This window comes from Equus przewalskii, chromosome 13, assembly GCF_037783145.1.
Source record: "Equus przewalskii isolate Varuska chromosome 13, EquPr2, whole genome shotgun sequence".
Taxonomy (NCBI): domain Eukaryota; kingdom Metazoa; phylum Chordata; class Mammalia; order Perissodactyla; family Equidae; genus Equus; species Equus przewalskii.
Window position 1 is genome coordinate 51,772,048 of NC_091843.1, and position 19,099 is coordinate 51,791,146.

The following is a 19,099-nucleotide window of genomic DNA, read 5'->3' on the forward strand; positions in this document are numbered from 1 at the left end:
ATAAATATTACAACTTTACAAAAACATGCTCAGAGATTGTAGAGGAGGGAACACTTCCCAATTTAATTTATGTGCCATCATATCCCTAACACCAAAATTTGACGAAGACATTATAAGAGAAGTTACATAAATTGAAAGAAATCCTTAGATGCAAATTGAATCCAACATTTAAAAAGAAAATATATCATGATCAAGCTGAGTTTAACCCTGGAAAGCAAAGTTAGTTTAATATTTGAAAATCAACCAATGCAATACAGGATATTAACAGAATAACGTAAAACATTATATGTTTATCTCAATAGTCACAAAAAAATTGTTCAACTCACATTCATAATAACAAAAGAGGAATAAAAGGGAATTTATTCACTCTGCAAAAAGTCATCTAAAAACACAGCTAAGACCATGTATAATGATGAAGTTGACCTTTCCTCCATAAAGATCAGTAACACAGAAGGCATATCACATTTACTGTAAGTTCTAGGCAATGAAATATGGTGATAAAAATAAACAAAAGGCATAAAGGGCAGAAAGGAAGAAAGAAAATTGCCTCCATATTTTTAGATGACATGATTGCTTGTGTAGATAATTCTTCTAATTTCCAAAGCAACTACCTCAACTAATAAGTTAGAAAGGTTTCCAGACTGAAAGTCAATATACAAAAATCAATTGCATTTTTATGTAATTGCAGAAAACAAATTGAAAATAAAATTTTAAGAGTTATATTTACAATAGTGCCAAATAATCTAACATACCTAAATAAAATTTATCAAAAAATGCAGGACCCTTGCACTGAAAACATGACTAAAACAAATTAGACAAAAAGAAATGGAGAGAGATATCTTTTTCACGTATTAGCAGACTCAATATTGTTAAAAATGCAAATTATTCCAAAAGTTGACCTGAAATGCAGTATAAACCCAGTCAATATCCCAGCCAGCTGTTTTGTAAAAATTGGCAATCTACTTATAACATTTAAATGAAAATGCAAAGGGTTTACAATAGCCTAAACAATTTTGAAAAAAAAGTGCAAAGTTGGAGGACTTAACTACCTGGACTTAAGGCTTAGAATAGAGCTAGACTAATCAATGTAACGAGGCACTGGCCTACAGAGAAGTAACAGATCAATGGAACAGGAAAGAGCCCAGAAATGAACCCAAACAGGTAAAGTCAGTTGAGTCAAAGTAACTCAATGGTGGAGGTAAGTAAAATCTTTAAAATAAATGATGCTGAAACAAGTAGATATCAATTTTGGGGAAGAGGGGCAAAGATCTTGACTCCTAAATCACACCAAATTCAAAAATATAAATTTGAGATGGATTATAGTCCTAAACATAAAAGCTAAAACCATAATGCTCTAGATGAAACCACAGACTATTTCTGTGATAGGGCAGTAGGTAAATACATGTTTGACAGGATACAGAAGGAAATAATTCTAAAAGAAAGAAAATGATAAATTAAATCATCAAAATTTTGTTAATCAAAGGACACTATAAAGAAAGAATAGGTAATCACAGACTGGGAAAAAATGCAGCAAGTATATATCTGACAAAGGACTTGTATCCATGATACATAAAACGACTCTACAACTCAATAATTAAAACAAATAATCCAATAAAAATCAGGAAAATTATTTGAATAGATACTTCATGAGGGAATGTTTATAAATAGCAAATAAGCCCATGAAAACATCTCAATATTATTAGTCATCATGGAAATTCAAATTAAAATAACAAGAAATGCCATTACACATCCGTTCAAATGGTAGGGTTACATTTTTTAAAAATTAAAAAGACCAACAACTCAAGTGTTGTCAAGAATGGGGAGCACCAGAACTCACATATATTTCTGTTGGAAATGTAAAATAACACAAGAATTTTGAAAAACTGCAGTTTCTTTAAAAGGTAAATATACACCTACTTTATGACCCAGAAATTCCAATCCTAGGAATTTATCCAAAAGAAATGAAATGCATGTTCACAAAAAGACTTGTACAGAATACGCATAGAAGTACTCACAGCCAAAACCTAAAAAAATGTAAATGACCATCAACAGAAAAATGGATAAGCAAATTGATTGTGGTATAGTTGTATTATGGAATACTACACAGCAACAAAAAGAAACAAATTATTTATGCATAAAACAACATGGTTGAATCTCACAGACAGACTGAGGAAAAGAAGTTGGACACAGAAGAGTATATACTTGATTCTATTTATATGAACTTCTAGAAGAGTCAAAACTAATCTATAGTGAAAAAAGTCAGAATAGTAGTCATCCCTGGGTGAGTGGAGATTGAGTGTTAAGAACATATGGGAATTTCTGAAGTGATGGAAATGTTATATATCTTGACAATGTTGTGCATTTATCACATTTATCAAATTAAACACTGATGGTTTGTGCATCTGTTGCAATCAATGACCTACACTGACACATCACAATCACACAAATTCCATTAAGTTTCACTCGTGTTGTACATTCTCTGGATTTGGACAAATGCATATTGACATGCATTCATCATTATAATATCATACAGAGTATTTTCACTGCCTTAAAAATCCTCTGTGCTTCACCTATTCATCTCTGCACCCCCAAACTATTAACAACCACTGATCTTTTTACTCTCTCCATAGTTTCGCTTTTTCTTTTTTTTAACACAAGAAATAAAAGCACATTTTTATGCTTGTGGGAATGATTCAACAGATAATAAAAACAAAATAATGATGTAGGATAAACAGGACATAGTTACTGGACTGATATCCTTTCAGTAGATGAGGCAGAATGTACTCAAGTGCACAAGTAGAAGGCTTAGCTTTAGACACAAGCACAGATGCATCATCTATGACAACAGATGGGAAGGCAGAGTATGTAGGTGTAGATACCTGTAGATGAGTAAAACTAGGGGTGGGAGTGTGTGGAAGTTTTGTTCTGATAGCCTCAAGGTTTGTAGTGAAGTAGAACTCAAAGTCATCAACTGAAAATGAGGATGAGAGGAGACATATTAATGATTTGAGGAGAAAGGAGAAGATATAACCTTAGTGGAAGAGTGAAGTAGAGTAAGATTTCCAGAAAGGATTAATGGCTTATTTGCTCTTGTTCATGAATTTATAGTGGGATGAAGGAGTGTGGTTGTGTGTTCTTTCCAGTCCCACCCAACTTCATGGATATATATGTGAAATACTTGAAGAGTTAGATTTAACCATAGCTGTAGTTGAGCCCAGCAATCTAATGAAGCAACAGAGGGACAAGGGAGTTGAGAGTTTATCAAAAGGGGTGCTTATAATGATTAAGTGAGAAATTTAAGCTATGTAAGGTGAGTAAAGATGTTAAGAGTGTAAATGACTATGACCTCAATTGATTGAAGTGAACAGGTTGTTGGAATGAAGAAAGGGATAATAAAGAAAGAGCCAGAGAAATAGAAATTTATTAAAAATGAAGTACATATATGAAATGAGGATAATGAATAATGCAGAGTTTTTGGTAACAATAAGGTCTAGAGTATAGCTAGTGTGGGGAATCAGAATTGGCTACCCCAAAATGTGTCCCTTTGGCTTGATTATTTTTAAGAACAGAAGACTCTGAAAGAAACTTTGACCTTCCCTCTAACTGTCTAAAAGAATTTAAGATAGAAAGGCCCATCCCAGGAAGGAGCTTTCACCATAGATAATTCTAGGTGTGATAAACAGAAGGGCACCAGCAAGCCCATTCTTATCAAAGTTCTCTCTCTCAGGTCACATTGTCTATAGATGGCCCAGCAAACACTTATTTAACAAGCATTTGCCTTTCCATCTCTATGTAAATTGTCTTCCTCCCCTTTGAAGTCCCAAACCACTAACCCCAACATCCTCCTTTGTCTTTAGCTAAAGATGGTATTTAAGGTGGCAGTTTCAGCCATTCTGGTAAGTTACTCAATTTTCCTTGGTGTCTCCCATGTATACAAGTTAGTTATTAAATTTTGTTTGTCTTTCTTCTGTTTTTCTGGCTCATGTCAATTTGATTCTTAGACCAGCCAGAAGGATCTAGAGGGTAAAGGAATTGCCTTCCTCCCCTATACTAGGGAATAGCTAGCAAAGATGGAGATCAAGAGGTCAAGAGGAGAGGTGCTCAAGAAATTGAGGAGGCCAGGTACTGAAAGATTCATCTATATGAATACTGACATTGCCACAAATTAAGACAGGAGAGGTATCGAGATAACGACAAAGAGCTGGGAGCTAAATCTCTGAAAAATGCAGAGAGAATGACTATGGCACAGGCAAATGGCAGAAACAATGAGAGATTATTCGTAATTAATCTGTTATCATGAGATTCAAATCTTGATGGTGGGGGTGCTTAGAGAGGAGCACAAGAGAATTGTCTGAAATGGTCTGCAAACAATCATGAAGAGTTTCCATGACACCAACCACACCTTAAAGCCCAGTGATAAGATGATTAGGGATAAAAAAGTAGCCATTGATTGAAAGCTGCAGGGAAGGACAATCTTTGAGGAGGAACCTAGATTTTTTAAGAGCTAGAAAGTGAAAGCATGTTCAGATAAGAGTTTGAGGATGCATTGTATCGTTCTGATAATGGACTGTGAGTTTCAGAGAACACAGCAGAAGAATCTTTGAAGTTAAGAAGAAGTCTGGGAAAGTGCTAGAACAGTGGGTAGAAAGGATAATTAGAGCAAGTGAGATGACCGTGACTGGGAAGCCTGAGGTTCCTGGTGGTAATTATATAGATGGGACTAGAGGGTTTAATGAAATTATCTCTGCTGGATTTAAGCCAAATACGGACAGCAAGACTGTGGGCATACGGGGATAAGGAAGATGGGTGTCTGGTTCACTGTCTTGACCTCTGTTGACTGAGGGAAGGCGCTCTAGAAACTCAGGATTTATTCACTATGTGAAGACTTCTTTGTGGCTGGAGTGATAGGCATAGGAGGCCTGGCAAGGTGTGGTCTTAGACCAGCGTGTGGGTTTACCCTCGACTTCTATTAGCAAACGGCTATTTTATACCGAGTTTAGTCTACCTTAAATTTTTCTATACTTTGTAAAGAATATTTACACATTTTTAGCTAATATGTATCCATCCAGCTCTTAGAACATGCCAGACAATGTAGTATAGTTCTAAGTGGGTACACTTTTTAACTCAATTAGTTCAAACAACCTTATGAAGTACGTGTAATTATCATCCCTATTTACAGATGATACAACTGAAGCAGAGAAGATTAAATATCTTGCCCAAGATCACAAAACTAGTAAGTGTTTAAAGCCAGGATCTCATCTGAGGGAATCTAGCTCTATAAACCAAGAATATAGTAGCTTTTTTGTGGTCTGTCTTAATAGAGCTTCATTTTCATATGTTAAAAGCTCACCTAGAGAAGCTCCAAAATGAGAAAATTACATTGCTCTGTTTTCATTCTTAGCCTTTAACAGGCTGCCTGGATTTATCACCTTTTATATTTGACAGTAAAAATGATGTGTTTAATGGATTCAATTATTTCCTCTTTGCAGATTTTAACTATTGAACTATTAAAAACATTCATTTTTACCTGTTAATTACAGCTATTAAGCAAAATAGAAACACTTCCCACCTCAGGAACAGAAATTTAAGAAGTATATTTGACAACAATAATGTTCCCAAGACCATTCCTTGTATTTGGTTAATGCATAGTAATCAAAGGTACATACGTGGTCTATGAAAGCAGCACAGAAGTGGCAGCATCACTAGAAAAAACTGAGACTAGCTCCTCAAGGAACAAGGTGATAGAAAGGCCAATTATTTGGAAAGCCAATGGACAAGAGCCTGTTCTTATTTTCAGGCCCAAAACTCTGCATGGGATTCCCAGGGTGGTGAGTTTCGTCAAACACTATTTTAAGAGGCAGCCAGATGGATGCTCCTATTGTCTGCTGCTTTGGCTCCAATTAGTTTTCCTGATAGGTGGATTTTGTAGTACTTTCTACACTTAGCAGGTACCTTAATAAATTCACTCTGTAAAACTCAAATTGATGACTAACCAGTGGCCATGAAACCAGCCATTACATTGTCTCAGATTAATTTTTCTATAAATTGAATATTATTTTGAAAATTTATGTAATTATAAAATAAATCCCCAATTTTGAAAACTTAAAATTTGTGTCATTTTTTGGGGGGGCACACACATGAACACTGCTTCTATTTTATAAGAGTTTATTTTTCCTTGCTATGCTTATTAAACATCATCACTCTGAACAGGAACAGGACATAAATATCCAGAACTGAGCCTCCTGTTTCTGGATGGAAGAAACCACACTGAAAAAGAATCAATGCAAGACTGAAGAAAAATCAGTAAACCAATGCTTAGTATGGTACATACCATTGGGAAGATTTTCCTTTTCTCAAGAATCTATTTAATAAAGCTTAATTACGCCAATTTCTTTTTACTTTGTCCCTCATGGAAACTAACTCCTCAATAGTCTTTTTTTTGTAAAGATTATTCACACATTTGAAAATTATTTGGCACTTTGTTCCTAACCTGTTCCTTCTCCTGTTCCTTCTCCAAATTAAATCATGTTCAATTCTTTTTGTATTGATCTTATTATCTAATCTTTTAATCATCTCCATATGTCTTTGCTATATAGTTAATAAGATCTGTAATGTTCTTCAGAGTGAGATTTTAATGTATGAATAACCTGAGAGTTCAAAAAACTAAATACAAGGTGGGAAATACATTACCCTCTTCCATTATCTATCATCCTACTGGTGGTCTCACCCTTATCTCCCAAGTCTTAAAATATAATTAACACCAGATGCACTTCCCGTATGAACATAGTGTTCTTGGTACTCGAGACTCAGAACGTTTCCTTGCTGCCTACCAGGAGTGATGGTAAAGTTAAACCAAACAAACTTCTTTCCTTTCAGTCTCCCTTGAGATCAGTAATAAGCATTGCTGAGAGAGTTGTAGGGAATCCTGGAACCACGGACATTGCATTTTGAATTGTCTTCTTTCACAGTCACTTCATGGCTTTCTGCTGTTCATATTGTGGGAGAACGGAATTGGCCATCCCAAGATATGTCTCATTGGCATGAGGAATATTTTGGGCTGGTTACTTTTTAAGAAAGCTGCAGACAGGAAAGAAACTTTGAAAAGTAGAATTTACTGACCTTTTCTTAAGAGACGTTTACATTTGTAAAGGAAATCTCCATCTGTAAAGGTGTCTCCCTCTCTGTACCAGAAAGAAGGGGGAATGATTTTATCTCTAGAAACTCTCATCAGTGTGGAAGGCAAGGACTTAAATCTGCATAATAACCTTACTCTTGTTTACTGTACTTGTATGGTAACCTCCCCCAACATCCTTCTTTGTCTTTAGCTGAAGATAATGTTTAAGGTGGTGGCCTCAGCCATTTTGGCAAGTTGCTCAGTTTGCCTGAGCCTCTCTCGTGTATACATGTTATGAAGTTTTGTTTAATTGTCTCCTGTTATTCTGTCTCATGGGAATTTAATTTGTTGTCTGGCCAGAAGAACCCAGAGCAGGTAGAGGAAGTGTCTTCCTCCCCTACAGTATCCTAGATACTGTCCAATGCAGTAGCCAGAACAGCAGTCTTACTCAATACCTCCAAGCTCACCACTTGCAGGGAAGCTGGAGGAAGATCTGACCATTCCTAAGCCAGCAGAGCCCTAATGAGCCTGGCACTTAGAAGTTTTGTATAGAAAAAAAGGGGACTAACCAGGCTAGAAAGACGGTCTCAGGAAAGGCAGCACCATATACAAGGCCTGGAGGGAGAATGAGCACCAAAGCAACACAATTGAGTTCTTCAAGTTGTTCCAACAAAAAAGCTTGATGGATCATTATCAATCCCAGCCTGGTAAAGGATCTGTACAACCCACTCCATTCACATATTGACTGCAAGTTTTTACCCAAATCAATCAGACAACCCTTCATTTGGGATCCTAAGCTCTGAGCCTGACACTCCACTTTTACTACTTTTATCAATTGCCCTTAGGCTTTCCCACTGTGCAGATGAGTACAACAAACGTCAGCCCAGCAAAGAGGACTCAGTCTGGGTAACATAACTCCCAATCGTCAAATACTGGGTGCTTCTTTTTGTTCCATCCTACTTTGCCTTTTATAATAAGTCATGTTTGGTTCCTTCTTTTAAGTTGAATGATAGAGTCTCTGTTTCAGCTTTAACAGCAATATGGGCCACCTGTATGTCTGCCTTTTACCCTTCCAATGTGAGTATAATATGACTCAGAATAGAGTATCTCATAAATATCACTTGAATTTAATTGACTGGGGTTTGGAGAGGCTGAGGAATTTGAAAGTGATTATTTACTAGATCATAGTCCTAGGCCAGCTTCACTATTCCACAGCCAGATGGAATATGGGCCACGATGATTACTACATGTAGTCTATTCTTACTGTCTTTACTGTGAGAAGCTAACTTCCTCCTAACACATAAAGGAGCATAAAGGATAAAAGTAGATAGCCTTTTTCTCTTTTTTTTTGGTCAGGAAGATTGTCCCTGAGCTAACATCTGTGCCAACCTTCCTCTATTTTATATGTGGGTTGCCTCCACAGCACGGCTTAACAAGCAGTATGTAGGTCCACACCTGGGATCCAAACCTGTGAACCCCAGACCGCTGAAGCAGAACACACGAACTTACCCACTACACCACCAGGCTGGCCCCAGTAGATATGCTTTTGATTGGTCACTATGCTTTTTTCTAAAATGAGTTCAGTCATTTTCATGTCTTGTGGGATTTGACCTCTTAAAATATATTTCTTTGTCCTTTTTATTTCTCTAAGTTTTCTTCTATTTTACTAGCCCAAACTTCACATATTTCTTTATTGTCTCCTCCTCATTTTCTCGACTTCCAAATGCTGGTGTGCCCAGTGCTCCATCTTTGAACTTCTCTATTTATACTCCCTCCCTAGATGATCTCATCTAGTCCCATGGGTTTACTCATCTTCTACATTACATGACTCACAAATGTATATGCCCATCCTAGATCTTAGTTGGAACTCTAGCTGGCTCTCTTGACATACCCACTTGGATATCTATTATGCATCTCAGCCTTAACATATCCTAAACCAAATTCTGATTCCCCCTCTCAAACCTGCTGTTCCTTCTACTTCAGTCTTACCCATCTGAATAAATAGCAATTTCATTGTTCTATTTGCTCAGAAACCAAAAAAACAAATACTTGGAGTTAATCTTGACACCTCTATTTTTCTCTCATAACCCATATCTATCAAACTATAAGCAAATGCTATTGGCTAAATTTTCAAAATATATCCCAACACTGAATGCTTCTCACCACCTCTGCTGTGATCAACCTTGGTACAAGACAGTATCCTCTCTCTTCAGGATTATTCCAGTAGTCTACTACACTGCCTCTTGGCTTCAAACTCTGTCCCAAGTTTCATCTACATATCCACATATCAGAGTGATCTTTTTAAAAGATAAATCATCTTGCTCCTTAGATTTTGCCACTTCTCAGATATAATCCCTATAATAACTTCTCATTTTACTCAGAGTAAAATCCAAAGGCCTAAGTCACTATAACACTCTACAAAATCTGACAAACCCCTACTACTTCTTTACTTCATCCCTCATTACTCTTCCCTCACTCACTCCCTAAGCTAAAAGACTTTTCCTCAGACACTCTAAGCACGTTCCTGACCCAGGGTCTTAATTTTTTTTTTTTTTTTTGGAGGAAGACTAGCCCTGAGCTAACATCTGCTACCAATCCTCCTCTTTCTGCTGAGTAAGACTGGCTCTAAGTTAACATCCATGCCCGTCTTCCTCTACTTTATACCTGGGACGCCTGCCACATCATGGTTTGACAAGCAGAGCATAGGCCCACACCTGGGATCTGAACCAGGGAACCCTGGGCCATGAAGCAGAGCATGTAAATTAACCACTGAGCCATCAGGCCGGCCCCCTGACTCAAGGCCTTTATTCATGCTCTTTCCGTTCCTAAAATGCTCTTCTCACCACTTACACAATTGTGGCTCCCAAAGGCCCTTTGAGTCTCTGTTCAAATGTCACCCTATCAAAGAAGCCTTGCCTAACTGCTGTATAGAAAATAGCATTTTTACACCCTTGACTTTCTGAGCCTCCATCATTTCCTATTCCCCTAACATCCTTAAATTTTTCTCTCAAGTTCTTATTAACATCAGACATATTCTATATTTGTTGTGAAATTTGTATGTACTTCTCTTCTGCCTGCTCGCATTAGAATGCAAGCACCGTTGCACTGTTTTTTCTATGCATTACCATATCCCAGTTCTTAGAATGGTGCCTTGGCCTAGCAGACACTGATTAAATATTTGTTGAATCCATTAATTAATTTTATAGGAATCGTGGCATAGATTCCTAGAATTCTAACAGATTTGTTTCCTGTATAATTAACACACTTCTAATGCAATTGAACATACTGCATTCTTTCAAATGATTTCTGTCCCATCTTATTAGAATTATATAAACATCTGGTTATTGTGTCTTTGTCACTCTCAGTAAACATCATAACATAAGCCATTAATATGAACAGAATAGAATACACATCTTCAATACATTAAGTTTTTCCTCAAATAAAACACAGGAATAAAAAGCAAAAAAGCAAAAACAAGTTAATGGTCAGGTTAATCATCTTACCACAAGAGGGCATAAATTCATTCATAAAAATCTATTTAGAAGCGTGCTGATGTAGTTGGAGGAAAACAGAACACACAAACAAAACATCAACACTGAAATCATCACTTCTAGTCCCACAACTTCGGGGGAGTTTTTTTGAACAAATGGAAATAAATATTTCTACTGCCAACCTACCAGGTGCCTAAGAATTTCATTGGGTTACTAAGCACTCTCTTAATTTCTAACTTTTAGTGGGAAGCTTAGTATAGATGGTCTTTATTGAAGAAAATATCTCAGTTTTTCTGGCTTTGCAAAAGGAGCTCTTGATGGTAAACTGCTCTATGTAAGAAAATAACAGTAATTGTGAGTTGAAGGCAGCTAGAAAAGGACAATAATGGCCCCGAAGTGGGATCTGCTGAGGAGATGGCTGTAATTTGAATAAGGAGAGGAGAAGAAGCGGACAGGGATGTAACCAAAGAAAATCTCCCATTGTACAACACAAAATGTGAAATTTTAGGTTAATATTATCTAAAAATACATTAAAATGAGTGCTGGCACTTGAGCTACACTATTACTCAATCCACTAATCCACTATTACTCTTTAGTTTCAGTAAAATATGCTAGACTCGGAAAAGCCTTAAGTTGTTTGTGCTTTGGGAAGAAGAAAATGGGGGTGGTGTTTGATGCAGGGTCGATGAGCCAAGGAGTCGAAAGAAAGATTTCTTAGACTCTCAAGATCTGGCAGTAGTGCTCTTTTATTTACAGAATAGTATAGAATAGCATGGGGACAGGACCCATGGGCAGTCAGAGCTTCTGCCGCCACCGCTTCTGCTGCCCCCACTGGCATGGGGACAGGACCCATGGGCAGGCAGAGCTGGTGTGTGGGGACAGGACCCACGGGCAGTCAGAGCTTCTGCGGCTGCCCCGAGTTGAGGGTTAGGGCTAAATTTAAGGCATGGGTATGTGAGTCATCTCTTTACAAGACAAAGGAAAAAAAGTTAAAATGGTACCAGTGCCGGTAGGGTCCGGCCATTGAGTGGTCCCACAACTTTTAGATAAGAATCAAACCGGATTGAGTAAATGGCAGAAGTCACCACTCAAATATTATCTTCAACTAAAGACAAAGGAGGATTTTGGGGTGGGGGGTCAGTTACATGAGGTTGCCAGACAGTAAACAACTTAAGTTCTTGCCTTCCCCATTAAGAGTTTCCAGAGATAAGGCCATCCCCCCTTCCTCCTGGCACAGAGAGGGAGGCATGGAGATTTCCTTCGAAAATGCAACTGTCTCTGATCAAAGGGCAAGCAAATTCCACTCCTCGGAGCCTGCTTCTTATCTGTAGTTTTAAAAGTAACCAGCCTAAAAATCCTCATCAGTGTTCATTCCAAGGAGAAATGGCACAGGGGAGGATGTCAGGTTCGGTAGGCAAGATGCAGAACCCAGAGCTCAGGGGAAGCAGGCAAGTGGGGCAGCCGGGAGCCCAGAGAGAGAATCTCCGCAGAGACTCTGGGAAGAAGCTGATTCATCCCACAATGCGTAGGTGGCAAGAGTGAGGTTATTTAGGCTGGAAAAAAAAATCTAGAAATCTAGAGGATTTGGGAACTCCCAAGCACCACGAATTTGGCTTATGCAGATGATGGCTTTCACAACCAGTCTTCTGGTTATTCCAAATTTTGGTCTTGGAAAAATACGAAACAAACAGACTGCATTAGCTTACTAACTCACAAAACTTCTTTCACTGAACTGCACAGTACTTCACTGTTAAGCTCCTGGCTTTTATTTAATTTCTCAATGCTTTTCCTCTTTCTAACGAGTTATGCACTCCGTATTTTTCAGTTTTGCCCTGACTTCCAGGAAGCTCCATGTTAAGTTTTATGCTTAAACTATGCAAATTTGGAGTACAATATCCACTTAATATTTGTTGGATGAGTAATGAAGAATAGTCAACAGCAAGACGTTAAACTGGATCTGCCCTAAATTCAAGGATTATGGGTTTGCAGGGAAAAGTACTGCCAGCCTGTAAGTTTTGGATCATATGGACACTCTTAGGGAAGTTGAAGTTTCCATGAGTGTGGGATAATTTGTCTCCAGAAAAGACTGGAAGGGAATACTTTAGGGGATCCTTCGGTAATTTAATACGATATCTAGGTAATCTCAGCCAGGGTTCCCAGCAGGTAATGTTGATCTTTTCTGCTCTGAAAGACTTAAATCTCAAAGAACTTCCTCACTAAAAGGGAGGCTCCTCTTAAATCTGGAGCGAAAGCAAACTTTTTTCTCCTTCTTTCTTTTGCTTTTTGCTCTGCTAATTTTCTCAGTAAAATGGCATTATTTTACTTAGGAAAGCATTTGAGTGTCCCGTTTATATCACACATGCTAGAGAAATTACATATGCAAAGGAAAATCTATTGGCAGAAGCCATTTCTGCTTCAGCACGCTTCTTAGTCTCCCCTCAAATGGCCTTCTGCTTTGAAGGAGCAGTTTTCTTTTTCCTTTTCTTTTGCGGGGGGAGCTATTAGGGTGAATTTTTGTCTGAGAAAATTAGATGGTTTTAATTTCTCAACCATCTGTTATTGTTCATGATAGTATAATTTTAATACTAAGTATTTAGTCATTATTTGGGAGAACATTAATATTTTAAATGTATGAATAGAATCTTCTGGCATTTGAAATTCAAATAGATACATATTTTCGTTTAAAAGAAGTTTTACCCTACCTAAGTGGATATGTTTGTTTGCTCTTCTTTAATTAAAATGTACATTCTCCTGCTGAAAATGATGATTTCTAAGGAGGCAATTTTGTGACTAAAACAGAGTAATCATAAATTGTCACACAGAAGAACACATCTCACATTTTATGGTATAAAGCATTCAGTTTTGCCCTGACTTCCAGGGCAATGTTTTATCTCAAAAGCATGATTTCATTCCTGAAAAGAGAATCTTGGTGGCATCTTTACAAGGATGCCCCAACATTAACTGCCACCACACATTAAGTACCACATATTTAACAAACATAGTAGTTTCCAACGTTTTGTAAGCATAATTAAGAAGCATGTTTTGCTTTTTGAAATATATTTTTCTTCTATCCTCGTGTTTCATAGAGTAATGCCCACATCCGTACTTTTGGAAAATAATAATTATCCTACCAAATGGTACTTCTCCAGTGAAATCTCCCATTACCTCCTGCATCTAGGTTTTACTTTCTTCTTAGTTTCAGTTCCTGTTAATTGAGTAGAACTTCTGGATATGAAAAAGAGACTGTTCACACACCACTACTACTAATACCAAATAATAATATTAAAATTTAAAACTCTGTAGCAATTCTAAATACTATACCGTTGGCCCTGTGTATTCATAAAGAAAAAATTGATTTCAATTCCCACCTTAGAGGGTACACAAGTACACAGGAAATCACCTATACTTGTGTTTGGACACAGTATTGACTGTATGAGCAAAAATTAAATAAGCTAAACATCCAATAACTAAGAAATGAGTAATTAAATTCTATAGAGAATTACCATGAGATACAAGAACAATATGGAAAGATCTCCAAGATTTATTCTGGAGTAGAACAAATTCAGGGGGTTGAACACTATATAAATTATGATGCCACTAAATATACAGTACATACATACTCATATTCATATACACACCAATACTATATTTTTCTATTGGTATTATTTTCCTATTGGTATTTATATCTATATCAAAGATTATGGTGGGTCTCTTTGGAGAAGGGTTGGGGTGACAAATGTTGGTAAATGAGGACTTTGTCTTATATGTATAATTTTTATTTTTATAATAATAATGAATTAAACATGTATTTTTAAATAAAGTGAAAATTTGAATTTAAAGTAATATAATATGCTGTATACTTTCCTCATTGCACACCCCAACTCCTTTCCCTCAATTTCTAAGTATTCTAAGTCAAAATAATAAGATAATTTCTTTGGATTATGGTGAAATATTGCATATTTCCTTCTTGCCAATCTTCCAAAGGAATTATTAATGCACTAAATGTTATTCACCTATACAGTCTCATTTTCATGTTTCATAAAAAAAATTAACTGCATATTTTATTTGCATGCATTGTAGAACCATAGAAATTTTTCAGAAAAATATATCTGGTTAGCAAATTGCAGATTCAACCTGCACATTGGATAATAAGAATAAACACTTTTGACATATTTAGATACTTCCCCAGAGAAACTGAAAGGGAGCTTACAAAGCATATGTCCCAATGCTATAGGAAGCTCATCTGGTTAAATTAGTCTTTCATGGATTAGCTTTATTTTATGATTAAAAAGACTGAAATGTCTTGAAAAGTGTGGACTACCCTCTCCATGATGGATCATGCTGCATGCCATAATGTGTGCTATTGTTCACCTCTAAGTCTCAAATACATTTAGCTCTTATTGGCACAGGACCAAAGACAGCCATGAGTGTGTCTGAGTGTGGTTAGGCAAGTGCACGTAATTGTAGGGAATGACTTTTTCTATGGGAAGCCATATATCTACTTGGTTACGTATTTATTTTTTTAATTTGATGTATTTTGTGTATGGTTTCCTCTATCAAAGCCTCTGGAATACCTAGATCCTGTCACCGCACCCAGTGAACGATCTTCTCTTTAGCTATGCCCAAACCAAAAAAGTGTAAGGGATGCTTTCATAGAATCAGCATAAGATGTGCCCCCAAGCTTGGGTTGAATAAAAAGATGTCAGACAATTCCAATATTCATTTTTTTCCCAAAAACAATTGATAAAACACCCTACTAAAGTGTGCACAAGTGAGTTATTGATACTTTTTTTTACCAATACATTAGAATATCATAATGATGAGGTATGAAAGCCCACAGAGTCGAAAAGTCCTGTGAAAATTCTTTATATCATCTGTAAAAGGCACAGTGCCTTCTGGACCAGAATCACGGTCACTGTGATCAGATATTCACAATAGGAGAGATACAGAGGTTCTCCATATCATTACCAATCTTGGGTATGCATTTATGGAAAGGGAGAGACATGAGTGGAGTACAATCCATAAACATTAAATGTTCACATGATGTGGCTTCACTGTATTATTTTGCTCTTGAAATTATGAGTTGAAAATTTTATTTCCTCAGGTTTGCAAATAATTTAGTGTCTAGAGTCCCCAATAATCAACCAAGGCGTGATGAATTGGCACTACATTTTTAAAGTCTTGTGGCAGAATTACATAGTTGTATACATCATTGTTCATTCTCCCCAGCCTCTTTAGCATCAGAATACTAAATTTATTCAATGCAGCAGTGTGCCTGGGCAAAGGACTACATTCCTTAGTCCTCCTTATGCTGATATGATCAGTTTGAACAATGACAAATATACCAAAATATTGTGTGATCATTTTTCAGTATTTCCTTAAAAAGGAGGAGGTGAGCTCTCTCCTCATCATGCTGCCTGGAACATGCATATGATGTCTGGAGTTCTGTTTGCATCATTCTAAGGATGTCAGAGCAGATCCCCTATGATTTTAGGGAGTTGCCATACCAGATTTAAATAGCTTCTTATTTGTTACTTTAGTTTTCTGAAACATATAGGAAATCTTAGTTTTACAGAGATTGGTTTCAACATATTTCTTTTTTTTTTTTGAAGATTGGCACCTGAGCTAACAACTATAGCCAATCTTCTTTTTCTTCTTCTTCTTTTTTTTCTTCTTCTTCTTTTCCCCAAAGCCCCCCAGTGTATAGTTGTATATTCTAGTTGTGAGTACCTCTGGTTGCACTATGTGGGATGCAACCTCAGCATGGCCTGATGAGCGGAGCCATGGCCGCACCCAGGATCCAAACCAGCAAAACCTTGGACTGCCGAAGCAGAGTGGGTGAACTTAACCACTTGGCCAAGGGGCCAGCCCTCAAGATATTTCTAAATGTTTGCTCTTAGTCTACTTGTATTGCTCAAGTCCTTATGAATTCACAGATGCCTACTGAATGCGTTTTTTATATCTTCGTTGAGAAGTATAACTTACATCCATAAAAAAAATGCTCCCATTGCCATTCTTAATTTTTTATTTGTAATTCTGCTCCCCTTGGTATTCACTTTGACCCCCTTTCCTTATGGCTTGAATTCAATCAGACGTGCTTTAACCCACTGTCTTATTGTATAACTATCTGCATTACTTTGGGTGTAGGAGTAAATCCTTTGTGGGCTGGGGGAAGAGTTGGGGGAGCCTGATCGTAGTCTTTTCAGGAATTAAGTCCACCTACATTTGTTAGACCAGATAGACTTGCTATTACTTCTGTTATTTCTGTATACTTACTGTTTTTACTCCTCATAGCTGTTTGAGTTTTTTTTCTGTTTTACCCAAGATATAGATTAGGTAAGGTTGGCTCCTATCTCACCAGTTTTCTTCGTGCTACCCTCTTTACTCTGCTCCAATCTAATTAGCCCTGTTTTCAGATCTTCTGACCTCCTATCCTCTTTCCCCTTTGCACTGCTTTGCACACGATTTTGCCCCATTTAGTCACCCTTCAGATCTCAGCTCAAAGTTCACTTCCTCCACTGAATTAGATCCACTGGATATATGGTCTCAGCTCACCATATACCTTTCTTCATAGAACTTAGCACAGTTGTAATTTTTTGTAAACTAGTGAAATTACACGTTTAATGTATTTCTCTCCAACTAGATTTTAAATTCCATCAAAATAGAATGTGTGTCTTTTTTTCTCACCCGTTTCTCCCTAGTGGCCAGCACGGTTCATGTTCCAGAGTGGGCACTCAGTAAATAAAGAGAATCATCTTACTCATGTAAATAAACCTGATAATTATGCGAATTGGGACCAGCAAGGAGAGAGCTGGAGTTGCATGTAAATGTAACATACCAGCACTCTAAAAGCAGGTGTCAGCAAGTGAAGATTATCTACACTGGCATTCTCAATCCCAAAATGCTGTAAATAGTACTTCTCAGTGGGAACGGAAAATTGTTTAATAGATTTTGTAAAAGTAATATTGAATTGTGAAGATAGCAAAGGGTGAGTTTAAAATTTGAAGAGGGCAAAAGAAGATAAAGTGATGGACAAATGAAATAACTTAGAAAGTAAATGTAATTAAAGGTGAAGAGAATAAATAAACTAAGTTGAAGGGAAATTTTATGCATTTTTGTCTGGTTTGCACCCCCCCTCCTCCAGCCTCATTCTAATTCACTTTACAAACTACTACCAGAGTTATCCTGCTTAAGAGCAGGCCTCATAATGTCACATCTTTGCAAAGTCTTTTCGGGGCTCTTCACAGACAACAGCAGAAACAGCACTGCTTACTGATGAGTACGTGCATAAAATGAAAAACTGTGATTTTTTATCATTTATTCTGGATGGATTTTATTGTCAGATGTTTGGGAAAAAGTTGACTTTCCTATTTATGATTTCAAATAATTCACAGCATGAGGCAACCAGCAAGGATTTTAGAAGAATTTGAATAATTCCAGGCAAGCACACTTCAATGCTTAACATCTCACAGGAACTGGCAATTTGATTCCTAGCTGGATTATTTTCATGTACAGTGTCTCAATTTTCAGGTGTTCAAATCATGCATGACAAACTAATTTTCTACATTATGTTACAGGATACTCTAAGTACTACCAAGAGAAATTGCAGAAAGTAAATCAATTTAAGTGTGCAGAACAATGTAATGGGAATTGGGTTTCAAATTATAGTCTGGGAATAAACCTAATGACCTATTCTTTTAATTGTTAAAAATAATTTGTTTGAGCTTGTTGGGGGTTTCAGTTCAAGAGAGGGCTGTGGGAGGACCCTGGGCTCACCTCCTCCTACGGACACACTGAATCTGCAGCTACGTACAGAACAACGTTCTCCGAAAAAAAACAAAAACTGAGCAAGTCCTAGGCAGCAGGCTAACAAGAGAAGGCCTACAACCAGTGGGTAGGAGAGGCTGGGACACAATCTCCACAAACCCCACTCCCTGCGTGGTGAACAACAATGGGGAGGGAACTCAACGCTGAGCTTCTCCTTGAGGAGTGACGGGCTTGAATCCCACATTGGGCACCCCAACTTTTAAGACCTATACCTGAGAAACGAACCTTCCAAACTTGTAGCCTTGAAAATCAATGTCCACAAGACCCATAAGACTATAATGAACTGAGGAACAGTTCTCAAAGAGCTTGGGCACAGACTCACCTGGTTCAGGGCTCAGTGCAGAGGCAGCCAATCCAGCAATGTCCAGACTTTATGTGAATGAAGCTCTTGCTAATCTTAAAGCGTCAGCCTGGAGGCAGGCATCTAATTTGAATATATCTAGAGGCCTGCTGGCTGGCGGGTACCATCTTCAGCCCTCCCTCTGCCTCCTGCTAGCCAGCAGGCATCATCTCTTTTCTTTCTTTTAAACATTATGCTTTCTTTTTCTCTTTCTTCTCAGTGGGTGCCAGCTATATACTCTCCCTCTTCCACGCTCCAGAGCAGGAGTATCTCCCCGAGGGGAGGTTTTACACGTGGCTGGTACCCTGAGTTTTGCAGCTGCCACCT